The 16,560-nt window shown below is 38.3% G+C and overlaps 1 pseudogene; it reads left to right on the top strand.

Annotated features, from left to right (window-relative positions):
• The first annotated feature begins 768 nt into the window (after window positions 1–768).
• LOC138820412 (leucine-rich repeat-containing protein 14B-like) overlaps window positions 769–16,560 on the top strand; it is a 79,364-nt pseudogene continuing 63,572 nt past the window's right edge.

Genomic DNA, 16,560 nt, shown 5'->3' with positions numbered 1-16,560 from the left:
GCACCTGCCCTTAAAGTTTCTGAGCGGCCAGTCACTCGACGATGCCATCTAATGCAGCTGTTTTTCTCTTATGCACTGTAGATCCTGTGGATGTGGATGGTAGACAGAAATCCCAAAAATGGCCATTTTCTACCAGTGATATATACAATTGGTTTGCCCAAAATGCCCCCTTTTCTGAGAAACCCCAGAATTTAATTAGTTTATTTGAAACTATTCTCTTTACTCATCAGCCCACTTGGGATGATTGTAGTCAGCTTTTGCAGGTACTTTTTACCACTGAAGAGAGAGACCATATCTGAGAGGCATCCTGGAAACATATCCCTGGGCCCACAGGAGTGCCCATCACAGATCCTGCCTTGATCGCTGCCTATTTTCCTGAGATCTGACCAACATGGTACTACAATACTGTTGAAGTTAGGAAGTGACTCCTCCTCTATCGCCAGGCTCTGTTGGCAGGTCTCAAGTTGGCAGCTCACTGACCTATTAACATGGCCAAAGTTTATGATGTTAGACAGGGAGGAAGTGAACGTCTGGCAGCATATCTTGAGAGGCTCATGGAAGTTTTTAGTCAAAACCTTGAGACCCAGGAGTCGACTCAGATGATTATGTTTGCCTATATAAATCAAGCTGCACCAGACATAAAGCCAAAGTTGCTGGCTCTACACAGACTTGGTGAAAAGTTTATTAGGGATCTAGTAGCCATGGCGGAAAAGGTTTACAATAAGAGAGAGACAGAGGAGCAAAGACAGGAAAGGAAGGATAGAGAACATGAAATTGAGCGTGAAAAGAGAGACTTGGCCAAAGAAAAGAGGCCAGACTTGTTGGACTTGCCACTATGGCATACCGAACATACCTGGTTCACAGACGGCAGCAGTTTCATTCAAGATGGAAAAAGGTACGCGGGTGCAGCAGTCACCATAGACACTGAGATAGTGTGGGCAGAAGCACTCCCTAAGGGAATGTCTGCACAAAGAGCAGAACTAGTGGTGCTAACAAAATCCCTAGAGATGGGAAAAGAGCAGAGACTAAACATTTACACAGACAGTCAGTATGTTTTTGCCACCATGCATGTGCATGGAGCCATTTACCAAGAGAGGGGGCTGCTGCCAGCTGAGGGAAAAGCTATTAAAAACAAACAAGAAATTTTAAGCCTCATCCCTGCCTTATGGGAACCAGCAAATATTGCCATTATGCACTGCCGAGACATCAAAAGGGAACTGATTCTTTTTTTTTTTTTTTTTTTTTGGTCGGCTTGAACTCTGGGCCTGGGCACTATCCTTCAGCTCTTCACCTCAATGCTCTACCACTTGAGCTTCAGCACCACTTCCGGTTTTCTGGTGGTTTATTGGAGATAGGAATCTCACGGTCTCTCCTGCCCGGGCTGGCTTTGAACCGTGATCCTCAGATCTCAGCCTCCTGAGTAGCTAGGATTACAGGCGTGAGCCACTAGCGCCCGGCAAAAGGGAACTGATTCTATAACCAAAGGACATAACTTGGCCGATCAGGCAGCTAAGGAGGCGGCCCTCCAGCCCAGAGCAGAAGTACTGACTCTAGTAGATCCAGGGCCATGAGCTTTGCCTCATGAGCCTCAGTACTCCCAAGAAGATTGGAGTGGATAAAGAAAATTCCCATGGTCTATAAAACCCGGGCTGGTGAAAAACTGGGGAGGGGAAACTTATCTTGCCACAAAGGTTAGGAAAGGGGATACTTAAGAAAATCCATTGGACCTCTCACATGGGAACCCGAAGAATGCAGGACTTGCTCCGATACTCAGAAGTAAAAATTAGGCAAGGAAATCAACTCATTGAGGACATTGTTAAAAATTGTAAAGCCTGTCAGCTCACCAATGCCCCCACTCAACCGGTTACAAAAGAAGCTTGCCTCCATGGAGATAGGCCAGGTGTGTATTGGAAAGTAGACTTCACAGAAAATAAAACTGGAAAATTTGGATATAAATATTTGCTAGTTTTTGTTGGGTTGAAGCTTACCCAACAAAGCATGAGACCGTGAACGTCATGGCTAAGAAGATCCTGGAAGAAATCCTACCCAGGTATGGCTTTCCATCCCCCATCGGGTAGGATAATGGACTGGCCTTCATCTCAAAAGTAAGTCAGGGAATAGCCGCAGCACTGGAGATGGATTGGAAATCGCACTGTGCTTATAGACCCCAGAGTTCAGGGCAGGTAGAAAGAATGAATCAGACTCTAAAAGAGACCTTAACTAAATTGGCTTTGGAGACTGGCGCAGACTGGGTATCGCTCCTTCCTTTTGCCCTGTTTAGAGTAACAAATTCACCCTATCAGCTTGGCTTTACTCCTTTTGAAATAATGTATGGACACCCTCCACCCATTATCCCTAGCCTTCAGACTGAATTGCTTGCTGATTTGAGTGATACTGAATTTCAATGTAAACTTGACTATCTACAGCTTGTCCACAAAAATGTGTGGCCCCAGTTTAGAGCATTATATGATTCTGCCTCTATTCTTACCCCCCCCCATTCGTTTATACCAGGGGACTGGGTGCTTGTTCAAAGACACAACCTGAGATCTCTGGAACCACGGTGGAAGGGACCTTACATGGTGCTACTGGCTACTCCTCCTGCCCTTAAGGTAGATGGCATTGCTGCTTGGGTCCACTGCTCCCATTCCAGACCAGCTGACCCCTTTGCCCTGGACGACCAGGGGAAACATGGGAAGTCTCCAAGCATCCTAACCAACCATTTTGCATATGCCTCAAGAAAAGAAAAATGGACTGATTGTTATTGTTATTGTTGTTTATGGCTACTGTCAGAGAGGGACTAGAAATATAAGAACTCATTCAAGATCGAGTGCTGTTGGAGTTAATTTTGGGCAGGAGCCACAAGATTGTGTCTCAGGACCATAAGTCAAGCGGGGTGGGGCGGGGCGGGGAATGAATGGTTATGAAGCAGCGACCATTTGTTGCTTGTTTCAGCTAGCAGAGCAACACATGGTGGTACATAGGGTTGTGAGCCTTTATAAGCCCTGCAAGTCCTTATCTCAGGGCTCTCCTCCTAGTCTCCGCTGTGTCGGAGTGTAGGGAGAGGCCTGAGCTGCAGCCCATCTAAATAAAAACTTAAAACAGTTGTAAAGTCTGACCCTTGTGTTCTTTTTGGTGGGGGTCCTGCGATCTGGGCACAACAGTATTATAGTATTTGGATCTATTTTATTCTTTAAGTTTGAGAGTATTTGCTTAACATATTTGTGTGCACCAGTATTTGGGTAATATAAGCTAATAATGGTTATATATTCTTCTTGGATTGTTCCCTGTATAAGTATGTAGTATCCTTCTTTTTCTATTTGTATTGATTTTAATGAAAAATTTATTTTGCCAGATATCATGATAGCTACTCCTGCTTTCGTGCTGGGAATATTTGCATGGTAGATCTTACTCCAACCCTTCACTTGGAGTTTGTTTTTATGTTTGGCTGTGAGGTGGGTCTCCTGAAGTCAACAGGTGGATAGGTCTTGTTTTCTGATCCAATCTGCAGTTCTTTTTCTTTTTATTGATGAATTGAGCACATTAATATTTATGATTATTATAGAGAGATGCATTGTGTTTCCTGTCAATTTCCTGCTTTCCTAAGTTTTTCTTCTTTCCTTTCTTCCTGAGCTTATTAAGTCAGACTTCTAGTGATATCTGCTGATGTAAATTTCTGTTCATGATTGCTTTCTTCAGGTTGTGTTCCCCATATTAATATTCTTTGTAATGATAGCTTATTGTTTATGAATCCATTTATTTTTTCTTTATTTTTAGAAATTTTAGTTTCTCCATTGGATGTGATTGCTAGCTTTCCTGGTTAAATCAGTCTGCGCTGGCAGTTATTGATTCTCAAGGCTCGGATCATACTTTCCCAGGCCTTTGTTGCATTCAGTGTAGAGAGATCTGTAGTGATTCTGATTTTTTTCCCATTATAGTATAGTGGCACTCTACACAATCAGCAGAGTTTCTCTAGTAACAAACTATAAAAATGATCGCTGAAAGTAGTCTTAATGCCATCTCTTTATTTACCTGGAATAGCACACTTCCAACAAATATAATCTTTTTTTTAACTTAAATTAATAATCACATTTTAGTGCATAACAATTCCTTTTGTATATTTTTATTAGCATCAATTAGTTGCAGAGGAACAATTTGACATGTCCATACTTATACCATGCACTTTCATTAGACTCAATCCCTCCTCTCTCCCTCTTTTCCCTTCCACCTTTCCCAAACCAATCACAACAAGCTTCATTATCCATTATACACACGTGAGCATAGAGTAGTTTGATCTTATTTACTCTCCTTTTCCTTCTCCCTTCCCCTTGCCACTAGTACCTATACCCTGGATAAGACCTGTTTTTCCTGATTGTCATTCGCTTGTTTCAGTGTATGGTTATTATTCAAACGGGTTTCACCATGCCATTTTACATGTGTGTAATTTACTCTATTGCTATCCTCTTTTGTTCTAATTTTCTCCTATCTACAGTACTATCTATTACTCAAATGCTTTCACTGAATTTCATTCTGCTCTCTTCACAGGTGCACTGTATTTCTATATTGTTCATCAGCTAACATTTGTTTTTCCTTTCCTCTATATCATTCCTCAACAATCCCCTAAATTACAAACATTCTTTATGTGTTTATGTATATGTTAACTTTTTAGGTCTAGCATGAACATATGAGAGAAAACATTTGACCTTTGTCCTTCTGAACATGGCTTACTTCAATTAATGTGTTCCCAGTTCCAACCATTTCTTCTTTCTTCTATTTAGAAATAAAATACATTTTCTTTCTTAAAAACTCTATTATAAAGGTGATGTCCACAGGGGTAGTATGATTCAGGTAATGAGTACATTTTCTTTCGAATGGGGTCACCCCATCCGTCATTCTCTCCCAATTTTCCACCTTCTGACTTCTCTCCCCCCAAAAGTTGTATAGTTCATATCCAACTGCAGATTGGTTTTCCTATTGTCCCACTATTTCTGTGTTCCCCCTTCCCAAATCAGATGAGCTTATATACAAGATGAAGGTTGCAGAAATCTTATACAACAACGGAAGGGAATGAAAGAAAGAAGATTGGCATCAATATTCATCAAAGAAATGTGTCTATAGTTCTCTTTCTTTGATGAGTCCCCAACTGGTTTTGGGATGAAGGTGAAGGTTATGATGGCTTGACAGAATGTGTTCGGTAGTGAACTTTCTCTTTCAATTTCATTGAAGAGTTGGAGGAGTATTGGTGTGGGCTCTGCAATGAAGGACTTGTAGAATTCTGCTGTAAAACCATCTGGTCGTGGACTTTTCTTAGATGGGAGGGCTCTTATTGCTGTTTCTATTCCAATGCTTAATATGGGCCTGTTGAGATGGTTTAACTCATCTTGGTTTAGTTTTGGCATGTCAATATTTGCTAGGAAAAGGTCCATTTTTGCCAAATTCTGAAACTTATTAGCATAAAGTTTTGAAAAATATTCCCTTAAAATGTTCTGAATCTTGGTTGTTTCTGTGGTGATGTTTCCATTCTCATCTCTGAGTTTATTTACTTAGGTGTGTTCTCTTCTTTTTCTGATAAGTTTGCTAAGGGTGTGTCAATTTTGTTAATTTTTTCAAAGAACCAACTCTTTGTTTTGTTGATTCTTTCTATAGTTTTTTTGGATTCTAATTCATTTAATTCTAATTTAATTTTAATTATTTCTTTCCATTTACTCGATTGGGGTTTATATTCCTGCTCTTTTTCAAGGAGGTTCAGATGTCTCATTAAATTGTTGGTTTCAGATCTCTCCAATTTGTTGATGTAGGAACTCAGAGCTATAAACTTGTCTCTGAGTACTGCCTTTACTGTGTCACAGAGGAGCTGGTAATTTGTGTGCTCATTTTTGTTAAATAACATGAACATTTGAATTTCCTTTCTAATCTCTTCCATGAATCACTCGTGATTCAGCAGTGTGTTGTTGAGCCTCCATGTGTTACCGGACTTTATTTGGTGGCTTTTGGTGTTGAGTTCTAACTTTATTCCCTTGTGGTCTGAGAGAATGCAAAGTATAACTTCCTTTGTGGCCTAAAATGTGGTCTATTTTAGAAAATGTTCCATGTGCTGCTGAGAAAAACGTGTATTCTGATGCTGCTGGGTGAAATATTCGGTAGATGTCTGTTAAAACTAGTTGATCTATGCAGTTGTTTAGACCTGCGGGTTCTCTTCTGAGATTTTGCCGAGTTGATCTATGTAGTGGGGAGAGTGGTGTGTTAAAATCCCCAACAATTAATGTCTTTGGATCTATGTGGGATTTGAGGGACAGTAGTGTTTCTTGGATAAATTTGTGTGCTCCTTTGTTTGGCGAAAGATACTTAGAATTGTAATATCCTCCTGAAGGAGAGATCCATTAATTAATCTGTAGAGACCTTCTTTATCTCTTCTCACAAATTTTAAGTTGAAGTCTATTTTATCTGGTATTAGGATTGCAATTCCCGCCTGATTATGGAGGCCGTTTGGTTGGTAGATTTTGTTCCAGCCTTTCACAGTGAAAATGTGTTTGTTTTTACGGGCAAGATGTGACTCCTGAAGGCAGCATATACAAGGATCTTGTTTTTTAATCCAACTAGACAGTCTATGTCGCTTAATTGGAAAGTTAAGTCCGTTAATGTTGATAGAAAGGACTGAGAGGTATTTGGGAGTTCCTGCCATGTTATCCACCTTCTTGGGGGCTGCAAAAACTGGGTTCTTCCTATGGTTCTTGGATTTTCAGTTTGTGTGCAGTTTCTTGGCCTTTATTGTGGTCTTCCTGGTTTTAAGAATCTTTTGTAGGACTGGTTTGGTGGAGATATATTGTTTCTTTTTTTTTCTTTGCTATGGAAGGTTTTTATTTGGCCTTCAGTTATGAAGGAGAGTTTAGCTGGGTACAGTATTCTTGGTTGATAGTTGTTTGTTTTTAGGGCATGGCATACATCTTTTCAGGCTCTTCTTGCTCTCATTCTCTCTGCTGAGAAATCTGAGGTGATTTTAATTGGTTGCCCTTTATAGGTGATTAATCTTTTCTCCTTGACAGCTTTAAGGATCTTTTCCTTGGTCTGAGTTGATCCTGTGTGGATTATAATGTTGCAGTGGGGTGTCCTATTCTTGTCTTGTCTATTTGGGGTTTTAAAAGTTTCTTGTATCTGAATAGGCCTATCTTTTTGCATGTTTGGGAAGTTCTTTGCTAGGATCCTGTTAAACAAATTTCCTAGACCATTAATTTCTATTTCTAGGTGCTCCTCTACACACATTATCCTCAGATTATTCCTTTTGCTTGTGTTTTCCAAGTGTTGGATAGATCTATCATATTTCTTGGACTTGTCTTGGATGGTTGTATGTTCTTTCTCTATAATATCTGGGCTGTCTTCAATCCCCGAGATTCGATCTTCTGCATGGTCTAACCTGCTGTCAAGACTTTCTACTTTGTTTTTTTATTTCTTTTCCTTCTAATTGGTCAGCTTTGATGGCTTCAAATTCTTTGTTGAAGCTTTGTTTTAGATCTTGCATGAACTTCTTTACTTCCTTAATTTGGTGCTCAGTGTTTATTCTCAAATCACTTAGTTGATTGGTTATGGTTTCCTTGGACTTCCATTCCTTCTGTTGGTTTCCCTTCAGCATTCCGTTTGTGGTCTCCCGACTTCCTTCACCTCTTTGTTAATGGATTCCATGAATGCCTTTAGTGATCTTTGTTTATTCTCATCCTGCTCTCTAAATTCCTGTATTACACTTTGTTTAGCTTCCTCACGTTCACACCATTCCTGTAGTTCTCTTTGAGTGTTCTTAGACTTCCTATGCCATTCCTACCTTTCTCTTTGAGAATTCTCAAGCTGCTCATGCAAGTCGTGTATTAGTTTTTGAGTATTTTCCTCACACTCATGCTATTCGTGTATAAATCTTGGTTTGCCTCCTCTCTCTCACTATCACGCTCATACAGAGTCCTTTGTAGGTTTTCAATCTTTTCATTTATCATGTTGGCCAGCAGTGTTTATAGAGCTATTTGGGAACACTACTCTGGATTATTCATTATCTATTTTGTCCCTGATTATCATGAGTGGGAGTGAGATACCCGGACTTGCTATTTTTTTGTGTTTATTTTTCCGGCTTATTCTGCCCATTTGGGATGAAAATAACACCAGTTTTGTGCTAGAACACGATCTTAAGGCAACCATCAACCAAAGTCTGTATTTGCCCAGTCAATACTCTGCAGATACAATCTAGTTCAACAGATACATCAACAATTCATAAAAAAATCATACACTCTTATAAAACAGGATTCATTTCAGGGATGCAAAACTTGTTCAATATACGCAAATCAATTAATATAATTAATCACATCAACAGGAGCAAGGATAAGAACCACCTGGTTATCTCAATAGATGTAGAAAAAGCATTTGACAAGATCAAGCGCCCCTTTATGATGAAGGTTTTTAAAAAATTAGGAATCCATGCAACATTCGTCAATACAATAAAAGCTGTATATGACAAACCTACAGCCAGCATTATATTAATGGTGAAAACTAAAGCCATTTCGTCTTAACTCAGGAAAAGGACAAGGATGTCCACTCTTTCCACTTCTCTTCAATCTATTATTACAGTGCCTAGCTACAGCAATAAGACAAGATGCAAACATAAAGAGGATCCAAATAAGAAAAGAAGTAAAACTCTCTCTATTTGCAGATGACAGGAACTTGTATTTAAAGAAACCCATAGACTCCACTCCCAAATCACTCAAGCTGATTCAAAACTCTGGCAAAGTAGCAGGGTATAAAATTAAACCCGCCAAATCAATGACTTTTCTGTATGCCAACAAAGAGAAAAGTGTGGCTGTAATTAGGAAAGCAACTCCATTTGTAATAACCCCACAAAAAATAAAATACCTAGAAATAAGCTTAACGAAAGAAGTGAAGGGCTCTATGATGAAAATTTTAAAAACCTGAAGAAAGGATATCAAAGCAGAACTTAGAAAATGGCAAAACCTCCCATGCTCCTGGATTGAAAAGATCAACATCGTCAAAATGGCAATAATTCCCAAGGCTATCTATAAATTCAATGTGATACCTAGCAAAATTCCAACCTCATTCTTCAAGGAAATAGAAGAGGCAATCCAAATATTCATATGGAATAATGAAATATCCCGAATAGCTAAAAGGCTCCTCAACAGAAAGAACAATGCTGGAGAAATATCAATACCAAATTTCAAACTCTACTATAAAGCCATAGTAAACAAAACAGCTTGGTACTGACACAAGAACAGACCTCAGGACCAATGGAATAGAATTGAAAACCCAGAAATGAACCTACAGACATATAGCCATCTAATGTTCCATAAGGGAGCTAAAAAAAATAGAATGGAAGAAAGACAGCCTCTTCAGTAAATGGTGCTGGCAAAACTGGTTAACTACTCTTAGAAAAATAACGCTTGATCCTTATATATCACCCTGCACCAGAATCAACTCCAAATGGATCAAAGACCTCGGATTCAAAGCAGACACTCTGAAAACATTACAGGATTGAATAGGAGAAATCCTAGTTCTCCTTGGTGCAGGCCGAAATTTTCTTAATAGAGACCCAGAAACACAACAAATCAAAGAAAGGTTGGACAAATGGGATTGTATGAAGTTGCAGAGCTTCTGCATGGCAAAAGATATACCAACCAAGATCAATAGAAAGCCCTCAGATTGGGACAAGATCTTCACTAGCCATACAACGGACAATGGTCTCATATCTAAAATATACCTGGAACTCAAAAAATTAAATCCCCCTACAACAAATCCTCAAAGAAAAAAAACTGCCCAATAAATAAGGGGGCTAAAGACTTAAAGAGACACTCCTCTGAAGAACAAAGAAGGATTTCCAATAGACACAGGAAGAAATGCTCAAATTCTCTACCCATAAAAGAAATGCAAATCAAAACAACATTGAGATACCACCTCACCCCACTTGAATGTCTATAACCAAGCACTCTAATAACAACAGATGCTGGAGGGAATTTGGACAGAAGGGAATCTTACTGCATTTTTGGTGGGAGTGTAAACTTGTTTAACCACTTTGGGAAGTAGTCTGGAGGTTACTTAAATGTATCCACATAGAGCTCCCCTATGACCCAGCAATCCCACTTTGGGCATTTATCCAAATGTTTACAATCAAGACCACACTAAAGCTACCAGCACAACTATGTTTATTGCAGCATTACTTACCATAGTAAGATCTGGAACCAACCCAATGACCCTCAGTTGATGAATGGATCGAGAAAATGTGGTACGTATACACAATGGAATTCTATGCCTCCATCAGAAAGAATGACATTGCCCCATTTGTTAGGAAATGGAAAGACTCGGAAAAAAATTATATTAAGTGAAGTAAGCCAAGCCCAAAGAAACATAGATCCCAAGGTTTCCCTGATTTGCAATATCTAGTATATGTCTGAGTCAAGCAAAAAAGTTCAGATAAGGTAATGTTAGGGAAATGAACCCTAAGATATGTATTCAGTTTTTTTTCTTTCATGCGATTGTTTCCAACACATTTATAAGATAATTTCTTTGTTGCTTTGTATGTCCCTCCCCCACAGTATAACCCCTGCTTTCACTGTATTTGATGTCGGTTTAATTTGTGGAGAGTAATGGGAAAAACAAGTCGTTTAAATAAAGATACAGGTGGACCCATTGCAACAATGAGGTGTACAAGTCGTTATGTCGAAAACGAACTTTACAGCTTTGGTGGGGGGGGGCTTGAAGGCTGGGGTGGGGGGAGAGGAGGTTGGGAAGGGACGGGAAGGAGAAACAAAGGAGGAGGCTACAATGCTTGATAATAAATGTACTCATTTTCTTGTCCATGTAATTGTAACCCCTCTGTACAGTATATTCACAGTAAAAAATAAATAAAAATTAAAAAAAATAAAAGAAAAAGAAAGAAGAGAAGAGAAGAAAGATTTTAAAAAACTGAAACAGTACAATAAAAAACTTTTTACTTCCATTTTTTGGAGTTCATTTCTATAAATATCATTTTATATGCTCATATGTACATACCTATTGAGCCCTCTATTAAGGATATCCTCCTTTGGTCTCACTGTATGAATGTTTAGACTTCTGTTTAATTCATTATGTCCAAGTGTAGTTATTTGTCTTTTACTATCCATTGGAATTTTTTGTAGATTTATAGGCACATTTTAATTATTACAAATGAGGGAAATTATGCAGCTTGTTTTTCTTTGGGTCTGTCTTACTTCATTTACTATAATTTTTTTTCCAAGTTTTTCATTTCCTTATGAACGAGGGAATGTCATGCTCTCCAATGGAAGCATAGAATTACACTGTGTATACATATCACATTTTCTTTCTTTTGGAAAAACAGTTTTGTTCTATTCTAAAGATGCTATACAGAGTGGTTACAGTTACATGAGTAAGGCAATGAGTATATTTCTTGTTGAGCATTGTTACATACAATATTTTCTTTTTCTTTTCTCATCGTGGGGCTTGAACTCTGGGCTTGGGCCCTGTCCTGGTGCTCTTCAGCTCAAGGCGAATACACTACGGCTTGAGCCACAACACCACTTCCATTTTTTCCTAGTTGTTTATTGGACTTGCCTGCCCAGGCTGGCTTTGAACCACGATCCTCAGATCTCAGCCTCCTGAGTAGCTAGGATTACAGGCATGAGCCACCAGGGCCTGGCCACATTTTCTTGATCCATTCATTCATTGAGGGACATCTGAACTGATTCCATGTCTTGTGTATGGTAATCAATGATGCATTGAACATGGTCATGCTGGTGGCATTTTGTATAGCCTGATTTTAGACAATTAGATACATACCCAGGAGTGAAATTGCTGGGTCATAGGGAAGTTATATGTTTAGTCTATTAAAGAACCTCCATATTGCTTTCCAGAGTAGTTAAACCAGTTTGCATTCCTAACCACAGTGTAGTAATGTTCCCTTTTGGCCACATCCCCACCAGCAATTGTTAAAGCATGTCTTTTGCCAGGCAGAAACTCTTCAGTTGTATGCAATCCCATTTACCTAGTCTTTGATTTGTTCTGATTCTGGATCATTACTTAGTAAGTTTTGAACTGTACTACCCCCTAACGTGTCCCCTATATCTTCCTGTAATATTATCAGGGTGTCTGATCTTACATTAAAGTCTTTCATCCATTTGGAGTTGATTCTGGTGCAGGTTGATATATAAGGATCTAAATTCAGTTTTCTGCACAAGTACTGGGTAGCCAATTCTGCCAGCATCAATTTTGAAGAGGCTGTCCTTTTTGCCATCCTTTGGCTCCCTTATCAAATATAAGGTGGCTATGGGTCTGTAAATTCATTTCTGGTTCTTCTATTTTAGTCCATTGGTCCTCTGTCCTATTTTGTGCCTGTACCAAGTTGCTTTGGTTTGTTTTAATTTCTATAGCTTTTTAATTGAGATTAAAGCTTGGTACTGATATTCCTCCTGGTACTGATATTCCTCCAGCACTGATCTTCCTACTAAGGATTGGTTGTGCTATTCAGGGTCTTCCAATATTCCAGATTAGTTTGTGGATTGTTTGTTCTATATCACTGAAGAATTTTGTTGGATATTGATGGGTATTGAATTGAATTTGTAGATAGCTTTGGGCAATATTACTATTTTCATGGTTAAACCTTCCAATCCAGGAGCATGGGAGGTTTTTCTACTTCCTTAAACCTGTTTCTAACGTTTTAATCACAGAGGTCCTTCATCTCTTTGGTAATTCCAAAGTGTTTTTTGAGGCTATTACAAAGGACTTTCTTTCCTGATTTCAGATTCACTCTTCTCCTTATTGGCATACAGAAAAGCTACTGATTTTTGGGGGTTTCTTTCTTCCTTCCTTCCTTTCTCTTTTTCTTCCTTCCTTTCTCTTTTTCTTCCTTCCTTTCTCTCTTTCTTCCTTTCTCTCTTCCTTCCTTTCTCTCTTCCTTCCTTTCTCTCTTTCTTTCTTTCTTTCTTTCTTTCTTTCTTTCTTTCTTTCTTTCTTTCTTTCTTTCTTTCTTTCTGTCTTTCTGTCTTTCTTTCTGTCTTTCTTTCTTTCTTTCTTTCTTTCTTTCTTTCTTTCTTTCTTTCTTTCTTTCTTTCTTTCTTTCTTTCTTTCTTTCTTTCTTTCTTCCTTTCTTTCTTCCTTTCTTCCTTTGTTGGCGATGTGGCTTGAACTCTGGCCTTGAGCTCTTCAGCTCAAGGTAAGTGCTCTAACTTTTGAGCAACAATGACACTTTGGGTTTTCTGGTGCTTAACTGTAGATAAGAGCCTCATGGACTTTCCTGCCTATGCTGGCTTTGAACCACGATCCTCAGATCTCAGCCTTCTGAGTGGTTAGGATGCCAGGCATAAGCCACCAGTGCCCAGCTTGGGGTTAATTTTATACCCTGCTAACTCAGCCAAAGTAACTTAGGAAAGGAATCCATGGGACTCTTTAAATACAGGATCATGTTATCTGCAAAATGGGAGAGTTTTATTTCTTCTTTCCCTATATGGATCCCCTTTATGTTTGTCTCCTGCCTTATTGCTCTAACTAGAAATTCCAGTACTATATTGCAGAGGAGTGGAGAGAGTGAACATCCTTCTCTCATTCTTGATTTTAGAGGGAATGGTTTTAACTTTTCACCATTAAATACATGCTGGCTGTAGGTCTGTCTATATTATATATGCCTATATTATATTGACGAATGTCCCATATATTCCTGGACTCTCCAGAACTTTCATCATAAAGCGGTGTTGGATCTTGTCAAATGTTTTCCCCCATATATTGTGATGACCATGTGGTTCTTTTCCTTGCCTATTGTATATATAGAGCACATATTTGGAGTCACTCATCAGTTATAGGGCATCTGGGTTTTTCTCAGGTTTGGCTATTAAGAAAAGTATTGTAATGAACATGGATATATAAGTACATTCATTGTTTTATGACTTTCATTCCTTCAGATAGATGCCTAAGTGTGAGCCAAATGATGATAACTTATACATGTAATCTTACTCAGGAGGCTAAGATATGGAGGATCACAGTTCAAAGACAACCTGCCTAAGAAAGTTTGCTAGACTCCATCTTGAAAATGACCAGCATAAAGCAGAGCTGGAGGTGTGGCCCAGCATAAAGCAGAGCTGGATGTGTGGCTCCAGTGGGAGAGCACCAGCCTAGCAAGTTCAAGGCTCTAAATTCAATACCTACTCCCACTAACAATATTCAATAAATAAAATACCCAATCATGACATGGTTGCAGCATACAGTACTATTTTTTTTTGAGGAAATCAATTTAGGCTTATTTACATAGTAGTTGCACTAATTTGCATTCCTACAAACAGGACTCTTTTCTCTTGGCATCCTCATATGCTATGTGATGTTGTTTCTGCTCTAGCCATATTGGCTGGAGTGGGATGAAATCTCTGTCATTTTGATTTGCATTTCTTTATGGCCAGGGACGTTATGCATTTCTTTATGTATTTATTGGCCGTTTGTTCTTCTTACCCCAAGAATGATCTGTTCAGCACTTTTGCCCATTTTTGTAATTGAAGAGTTCAGTGTTTTGAGTTTTATGTATATACTGTATATTCTGTATAATGTATATTCTTCGTCAGATGAATAATTGCTTTAGATTTTCTCCCATACAGTAGGTGGTCCCTTTAGCCTCTAGAGACATTGTTGTGTAAAAGCTTTTTAGTTTAATACAATTTTATTTGTCAATACTTGCCCTTATTTGTTGAGCTATTGAATTTCTAATCAGGAAATCACTACCTATAACAATGCATTCCAGTATTTTGACTACGACTAGTAGTTTCAAAGTTTCAGGTCTTACATTAAAATTCTTGATTCACTTTTAATTGATGATAGGAGAGAGAGAGAAAGAGAGAGAGGAGGGGAGAGAGAGAGGGAAAGAGATCTGTTTTCAGTCTGCTGCATGAAGAAAGCAAGTTTTTCCAGCACCATTTCTTGAAAAGTCTGTCTTTTCTCTGATACATGCTTTGAGATCCTTTGTCAGAAATCAGATTGTGGTAGCAGCATTTCTGGGCATTCTATTCAGTAATCTTCATGTCTATTTTGGGGCCAGTTGCTTGCTATTTTTGTTCCTATGGCTTTGTAATATAATTTGAAGTGAGGTATCATGATACCTTCAACTTTGTTTTAGTTTTGTTCAGGATTGCATTGGATATTTGCTATATTTGTAGTATTGATTTTTTTTCTGTTTCTGTGAGTAATGATATTGAGATTTTGGTAGGAATTTCATTATCTGCAAACATTGCTTTCCTTAATATAGCCATTTTCTTTATATTAATTCTGTATATTCAGCAACAAGGGATGTCTTTCTATCTTCTAGTGTCTTTTTAAAATTTCTTCTTCAATGTTTCATGCTTTTAAGTATAGAAATCTTTCACCTTTGTTAAATTTATTCATAGAAAAAATTGAAACTATTGGGAAATGGAATTATTCTCCTATTTTTCTGTTGATGTACAGAATAGTTATTGGTTTTTTAATGCTGACTTTATATTCTGCTATATTACAAAAGAGGTGGAACTTTAAGGTGCTTTAAGTATAGAATCGTATCATCTGAAAATAACAATACTTTATTTCTTCCTTCCCTATTTGAATCCCTTTTGTTTCTTCTTGTGCATTGTTGCTCTGGCTAGGATTCCAGTGCTATCGTGAATAGAAATAAAGGGAATAGACTGAATGTCTTGTATTGTTCTTGACTTTAGAAAAAATTATTTCAGTTCTGCCTTCATTTACTATGACGTTGACAATATAGGCTTGTCAAATATAGCATTTATTATATTGAGGAACATTGCCTAAACTCATAGTTTCTCCAGAGCTTTTGTCATGAAAAGATGTTGAATTTTTGTCAAAGGATATTTCTGCCTGAATTAAGATGATTATAGGATTCCTTGAGTCTGTTCATATGTGATATTGCATTTATTGATGTAAGTATGTTGATTCACTAACCTTGAGTACCTAGAATATAGCAATTTGGTCATAGGATATAATCTTTTTGATGTATTGCATTTGGCATGCAACAATTTTTTTGGGAATTTCTACATCTATGTTCATCATAGAGATTGGTCTATAAATCTCTTTTTGTTGTATCCTGTCTAGTTTTAGAATAAGTGGAATACTGGCTTCATATGATGAGTTTGTGCCGCGGACTGGCTCTGTCGGGACGACAGAGGATACCTAGTGGAGGTAACTGGAACAGGTGGGGAGATGGCAAACACAACTCACACACAAGAGGAGTGAATGCTGAGTGCGATTTATTGCAGAGGATAACAAGCTTTTATAGCAAAAGTCTCCATGAGAAAGGGCAAAAGGTTACACAATCTTGCTGCAAGGCTTCATTCTTGGGTGGTCACCAGCTGGTCACCTGATCTTTTTGGATGAGGAGCTATGACGATAGGCTTTAGCTCTACTTTTAAGAAATACAATTGGTTTCGATGTTTATCATCTATTAACCATTAACCAGAGCATATGGGCAAGGTGCTGGACAGAAAGGCATGAACTCTAGTACTTTATTGTTACTTTTGTTTAGTTTTGTACTTTATGCGTTTCAAATATTTTCTAAGCAATTGT

Source organism: Dipodomys merriami, unplaced genomic scaffold, assembly GCF_024711535.1.
Source record: "Dipodomys merriami isolate MVZ:Mamm:240054 unplaced genomic scaffold, mDipMer1.0.p SCAF_88, whole genome shotgun sequence".
Lineage (NCBI taxonomy): Eukaryota > Metazoa > Chordata > Mammalia > Rodentia > Heteromyidae > Dipodomys > Dipodomys merriami.
The sequence above is the reverse complement of the archived record's forward strand: the minus strand, read 5'-3'. Positions and strand labels throughout refer to the sequence as shown.